Source organism: Portunus trituberculatus, chromosome 36 (genome assembly GCF_017591435.1).
Source record: "Portunus trituberculatus isolate SZX2019 chromosome 36, ASM1759143v1, whole genome shotgun sequence".
Classification (NCBI taxonomy): domain Eukaryota; kingdom Metazoa; phylum Arthropoda; class Malacostraca; order Decapoda; family Portunidae; genus Portunus; species Portunus trituberculatus.
In genome coordinates, this window is record NC_059290.1 from 1,859,545 (window position 1) to 1,866,724 (window position 7,180).

The window sequence follows — 7,180 nt, forward strand, 5'->3', positions numbered from 1 at the left end:
GTTTATCATATTTTGAAAATATTGAAATGAATATCAAAACAATCTTAGGCGTTCGGATAAAAAATCATTAAAATGTCGATAAAATGACGAAACGGTTATTTCTTCGATAAACAAAACACAGCTGTCCTGGGTTTTGTTATAGATTATTACTTGTTACAGGTCTCTATTGATATATTAAGTATCAAAACAATGCCAACTCCACTGATAAATAAGAAGCAAATGATGATTTTAGGCCGAAGTGTATTTTTACGTCGTCTGCTGGGCACCTCACCCGCCTCTTCCCTCCCTCTCTAAACTTCTCTATTCTCCTCCTCCTCGTTCTTCTCCTCTTCCTCCAATAACTATATATAATCAAGAAAACGCTCTTTAATACCTAAGAATTCCGGAAAATTGGGCTAAAGAATGAGTGGAAAGGACTGAGATTGTCAAGTTGGTGGCTGCGAACTGTGGCCTGCCTTGGTTTGGCTCGGTAGAGTTGCGTCGGCCAACACCAAGGATACGCTGGAGTGTGGTGGTGGTGGTGGTGGTGTGTGTGTAATTCACTGTTTGATCTGCTGCAGTCTCTGACGAGACAGCCAGACGTTACCCTACAGAACGAGCTCAGAGCTCATTCGGATAGGCCTGAGACCAGGCACACACCACACACCGGGACAACAAGGTCACAACTCCTCGATTTACATCCCGTACCTGCTCACACGTGAAAGGAGACACACCCAAATATCTCCACCCGGCCGGGGAATCGAACCCCGGTCCTCTGGCTTGTGAAGCCAGCGCTCTAACCACTGAGCTACCGGGCCGTGTGTGTGTGTGTGTGTGTGTGTGTGTAACCTTCGAGGGACCTGGTACTACTGTATGTACGCACACAGCGCTGAGGAGGTAGAGGAGTGGTGAGGGGTTGTCAGGGGGTGTACATGCACTCTTACCAATGCATGATGTGCTGATCCTGGCCACCACATCCAGAGAAATGAGCCTGTATAGTCAGGAATATGGAATGGTGCTGAACGAGAAGAAAACATTTAATGTTGATCTGTTGGGAGGCAGAGGACGCTGTGCCACTCTCAACACACTCCAATGCACTGTTGTACGGTAGTAACTCTTCCTGTGGCCGTGGCACAGAGGCGAACTGTCTAACGAGTCTTTACTAAGCAAGTTTGATATATTTCGCGTCGATAACAAAAACATACGTGAAACATACAAACACTCGGTAGTCCACGTAGCAAGGGAACTAACTAACTAACTAATTAACTAACTAACTAACACCACACCAAGAAGCTAATCGTACAATATAAGAGAACGTCACGGCAGGATGAGTGAGTGGGCGAGGTACCCAACATGGCGACACTATTCTCGCTGCCCATGCCTCTAAATTTCACCTATTTTAATCATAGAAAAAAAAAAACAGAATGGATCAAACATTTCCATAATATCTCTCTCTCTCTCTCTCTCTCTCTCTCACGCTCTTCATTCGTAATACTACCTTAATTTATGGTTTAATGAACGCACGTACGGACACACACAAAAGACACGTAACCATGAATGAGTAAAGTTTTATTATGGCCATCCTTCCCCTTCTCTCTCTCTCTCTCTCTCTCTCTCTCTCTCTCTCTCTCTCTCTCTCTCTCTCTCTCTCAGGAATGGTAACTAAAGCGCTGAATAATGAAAGGTAAGGACAGGTGCCGAAGGACAGGTGATATTGAGAGGCAGACTTACAAGGAGACAAGGGCTTTGTAGAGGGAGTGTTTCTTTCTTGTCACCCGTTCATCATGCAAAGTCTTCATCATCCTCACCTCGTATCTCTCCCATTCATCTTTTATCCATTTATTGAGTTTTCTTCTGATGTATCTTGTGTTGCTGTGTATTAATTTCTCTCTCTCTCTCTCTCTCTCTCTCTCTCTCTCTCTCTCTGTTGGTTTATTTACTGATTTTTTTTATTCAATGTTGTAAACTTCTGAGCTGCAGTTCTTTCCCTAACTCGTGTGTGTGTGTGTGTGTGTGTGTGTGTGTGTGTGTGTGTGTGTGTGTGTGTGTGTGTGTGTGTGTGTGTGTGTGTAATTCACCACGGTTTCTGCTGGTCATCCAGCCAGTCTTCCCCATTACGGAGCGAGCTCAGAGCTCATAGACCGATCTTCGGGAAGGACTGAGACCACAACACACTCCACACATCGGGAAAGCGAGGCCACAGCCCCTCGAGTAACATCCCGTACCTATTTACTGCTAGGTGAACAGGGGCCACACATTAAGAGGCTTCCCCATTTGCCTCGCCGCCCCGGGACTCGAACCCGGCCCTCTCGATTGTGAGTCAAGCGTGCTAATCACTACACTACGCGGTGTGTGTGTGTGTGTGTGTGTGTGTGTGTGTGTGTGTGTGTGTGTGTGTGTGTGTGTATTCTCGTTAGGTATTTTTGTCATTTTTTTTTTCCTATTGAGCAATTTTCTCTTCTTTCTCTATTTTTTCTCATTCATCACCCTTGCATTTTCCTTCTTCCTTCATACGGTTATTCTTTCCATCTTTCATTTTACCAAGTTCCCCTTACCGTTTCTCCTCTTCAGTTCTTTTCTCTACCTTACATTTCACTTTCCTTCCTTCTTTTCCCCTTCCCTTCTCTTATAAATCTATGAAGACATAAAAAAAATCCCGCCACTCTCATCTTACACGCGGGAACCCACATAATGTATTCTAGAAAGGATTGAAACAGGCACATAAACCTTCATAAATATCGATATTGTTTTTATACCCAGGGAAAGAATGTTTAAATAATCCTGCTGTTTATCGATAGAATATTGTATAAGCACGCCCTTAGCCTTCCCTCCTTCCCCCTCCTGCTCCTCTCTCTCTCTCTCTCTCTCTCTCTCTCTCTCTCTCTCTCTCTCTCTCTCTCTCTCTCTCTCTCTCTCTCTCTCTCTCTCTCTCTCTCTCTCTCAATTTTCATCAGTTTCTTCCTTTCTCTTGTCAATATTTCTCACTTCTTTCATTCCCTTCCCTTCTGTTCTTCACTCTTTCCTTTCTTTTCTTTTCCTCCTCTTCCCCGATCTCTCCTATCAATTTCTTTCCTTCTCTTCCTCTTTCTTTTCCGGCTCAACAAATCCCTCACTTATTTTTCCTCCTCCTTTGAACACCTTCCTCTCTTCTCCCTCCTCCTCCACGCTCCCGCCTCCCCTCTTTCCCTCTCTCTCTCTCTCTCTCTCTCTCTCTCTCTCTCTCTCTCTCTCTCTGGCAGCTGATTGAAAGGAACACTAACTCTTTGATAAGCAAAATAAACACCGGATAACCTTTGATATACAGACGGAGAGTGACTGAGCTCGCAACTTAAGGCTTACAGACGGAAGCATCGCATTAAACTTGGGGACTCACTGGAGAAGTATTGGATCCACTAAATAAACTAATTAACTTACATCTTGCGAGAATCATAGACGGAAAGGATAGGAAGGTTTCATTTTTCTCTTTCGTGTTTCATTTTTTTTTCTATTTTTTTTATTTCAAAACGTATGTAAATTTTAAATTCCATGAAGTATTGAGTGACAGAAACGGCTCTTCATTATGGATTCGATATTTCTTTGAACCAAAATACTCAGGCAAGGGAAACATTGAGTAGTGAAAAATATAAATGGAGCAACAGATCTGCTTTAGAAGTGCTCAGCTGTCTGTTTTCGCTTAATTTATAGATTCCATCATTTCTTTGTGGATTGAAGTTTCAACATTCTTTTTAATTCCGGAACGCATAGATAAAAGGGGCCATCAAGCTCCGAAAGGTATAAATGAAGTAATATATCCACTTTGGGCTCATTCAACTCTCTGTTTCCACTTGATTTATGGGCGAGCTTCGTTTCCATTAGCAGAGGCGCGAAGCTGCTGCAGCCACGCCGGGAACGCAATGCATTCACTGCTGATACAAGTGAAAGAAACAATGTAACAGAGATAATAGTAAGTAAAAAAGGAGCTTCTCTACAATAATCGAGACTGCACGTACGAATAAGGAAGAAAATAAAGAAAAAAAAAAAAATAAATAAATAAAATAACAAACAAATATCATACAGGTATCATACAGGTTGACAATCCCACACACACACACACACACACACACACACACACACACACACACACACACACACACACACACGTCCCCTAGAGGCCCATTAGAAAAAAAAACCTTATTTGTAAGTAAATAAAGAATATAACAAGATAAAACAGCTTACTAACATTAATTGAAAGATTACCAAAGTGGGAGAAGGGAATTAATCTGTTCCTTCCTAATCAACACAGTACAAAGGCTGACAAATTAAGGTGGAGAGGAAAAGATAATCATTATTCATGCCAATTAAAGAAGTAATATGCTCATTAACTCTCAAAGGGTGGACTCACTGGCTGCTAATGAACGTGCCACCTGTCACTATGTGTGTGTAACCCGAGGTGCCTCCACTGACAGAGAACAAAACCACTGTTATTAAAAAGTATGAATTTTCTATTACTCTTTTTTAATTTCCGCGTCCAGAAATCACGCTTCCCAAATGAACCACACCGTTATATCAATACTGAGGAAAAGCCAGGCCAGTCACAGGCTTGAAATATGGAAAAAAGGAGCCAATAAATGAATTACTGTAGCAAAAAAAGAGGAGACAATGAAAAAGACAAATTTCTAACAGTTAAGACATGAAGTGACAAAAAATGAATGAATGTCTCAAAACAGAGATGACAAAAAATGAATGAATGGCTTAAACAGAGGTGACAATGATGAAAAACACGATTAACACCAAATGAAACACGGAAAAAAAGTGACAAAGAGTGAAAGAAAACCGTAAACAAAGGTGACAATGGAAAGATAATCCAATTTCTCACCAATCAATGCATGAAAAAGGAAGATAGCTGAATGAATGAACGTCGTAAACAGGGAGATGATAAAGAAGAAAACCCTAATTTCCACTAATCAAGACATGAAGAAAATTAACAAACCTCGTAAACAGATAAATGACTAATGAACAGAGAAATAACTCAATACAGGCTAATCAAGACATGAAGAGGTGATAATAAATGAACTAGAGTCATAAACAGAGAAGTGAAAATTGGAAAAAAAAAGAAATCCCTCTTATTCCCAGCAATTAGGAGAGCACAAAGGGGTGGAAAATGGATATGGAACGTCACAAGCGGCTTTTGGAAGAGATGAGAGAGTGTCCCCAAAAGTAAAGGTCAGTTCCATTACCGTGATAACCTGATACTCTGCCCCTGAAAGCCCAAGTCGTGTAGGAAGGAAGGGCGACGCGGGATGACGAAATATTCCTGCGTTTATGAGGGAACAACGACGTGAGCAAAATTCCAATATCCTCCACTAGAAGATAACGAGGAATTGCTTGATGAACTAACCCCTTCAGTATCACGACGCATTTTCATATTTATTCTGAAAACTATTTGGTGATTTTATACAGCTTCAGAAACTCATGTGGAGATTAAAAATAGTGAAGACTCTGGCCATTAATCTTCTGACCTCCATAGACACCTCCTAAAGTAAATAAAATCGTCTAATTAAACCAAAAACTCATGGTAAAATTGCGTCCTAGTAACGAAGTGGTTAACAGACCGTAATTACGCGCCGCAACAAGCTCATGTGACTCAGCAAAGAGGGCGAAAATAAAACAGCGGTCAAAAAGGGAAAAGAGAGGTTGCAATTACACAAGGAAACCGCAACAATGAGGCGAGGTGAAGAAAACTGCGATGGAAAAAAAAAAAAAAAAAAAGAAGAGGTTCTGGTGATGTAAGAAAGCTACAACAATGAGGTGAGATGATAATTGTGATAAAAATGTAAATAAAAGGTTGTAAAGATGCAAGAAAACCACAACAATGAGGTGAGGTGAAGAAAATTGCGATGAAAAATAATAAAAAAGGTTCTGATGATGTGTAAGAAAGCCGCAACAGTAAGGTGAGATGATGATAATTGTGATATAAATGTAAAAAAAAAGAACGAAAAAGGTTGTAATGATGCAAGAAAATCGCAACAATGAGGTGAGATGATGAAAATTATGATAAGAATGTAAATAAAAGGTTGTAAAATGAAAGAAAATGGCAACAGTGAGATGAGGTGATGAAAATTGTGATAAAAATGTAAAAAAAAGAAGAAAAGAGTTGTAATGATGCAAGAAAGCCGCAACAATAACATCATTTGACGCCCCAAGAGTGAAAAAAAAATGGTGACAAAAAGTAAAAAAAAAAGATATGGTGAAGGAAAACGGACACAATGAGATGAGGTAATGAAAATTGTGATAAAAATGTAAAAAGAAAAGTACTGATGATGTTAAAAAACTGCAACAATGAGATCATATGGCGCCCCAGGAGTGAAGAAAATTGTGATAAAAAGGTAAAATAAAGTTCTGGTTATGAAAGAAAAGATCAGGATTTAATCTTATTACAAAACACGAATAGTTACTTGATGTGTCGATACAAAGACGGAAAAATAGAAACAAAATATTGAAAAAAAACTTTACCTCGGTGTACGAAAGCAACGAAAAGAAAAAAAAGAAAGAAAAAAAAAAAACCCGCGCGATTTAAGTGAGAATCATAAATATAAGAAGTCAGGTATCATTAAGACAGTCAACGAAACTGGAAGAAATATTGATGATAGAGTAAATACATAAATGAAAGACTAGATATATGAAAGAAAGACTAGATACATAAATAAAAGACTAGATACATAAATGAAAGACTAGATACATAAATGAAAGACTAAATATATGAATAAATAGCTAAATATACAAACAAGAGTGAAACGTCATTAATTCTTCGTTAGATTCATGATAGAATTAAAGAGATGAACAATACAGGCTGTGAAAGAACTTACGACTAATTCATGAATGTACTGAATGCATATATGAAGGAACCAGAACACTAAAGACCAGGCGTTCTCAATCTGGGGTTCGCGAAGCTCCAGGGGGTTGACAAGAAGTTTTCCAGGGATACTTAGATGGCTGATTTAATGATATCCTTTGCAGTACACCATTGCATATTGAGTTAGTGCCAGTTACTTAATTAACATTCTTTTCCATGTCAAAGTACTGGGTGTTCGGGTATATGGTCTTATAACTCAGCGGGTTCTGAATGAGAAAGGATTGGGAACCCCTGCTATATATGGAAGACTTAACACTCACAGTACAACGCTAACGATCCAACCAACAAACGATGACGAAGAAATAACAT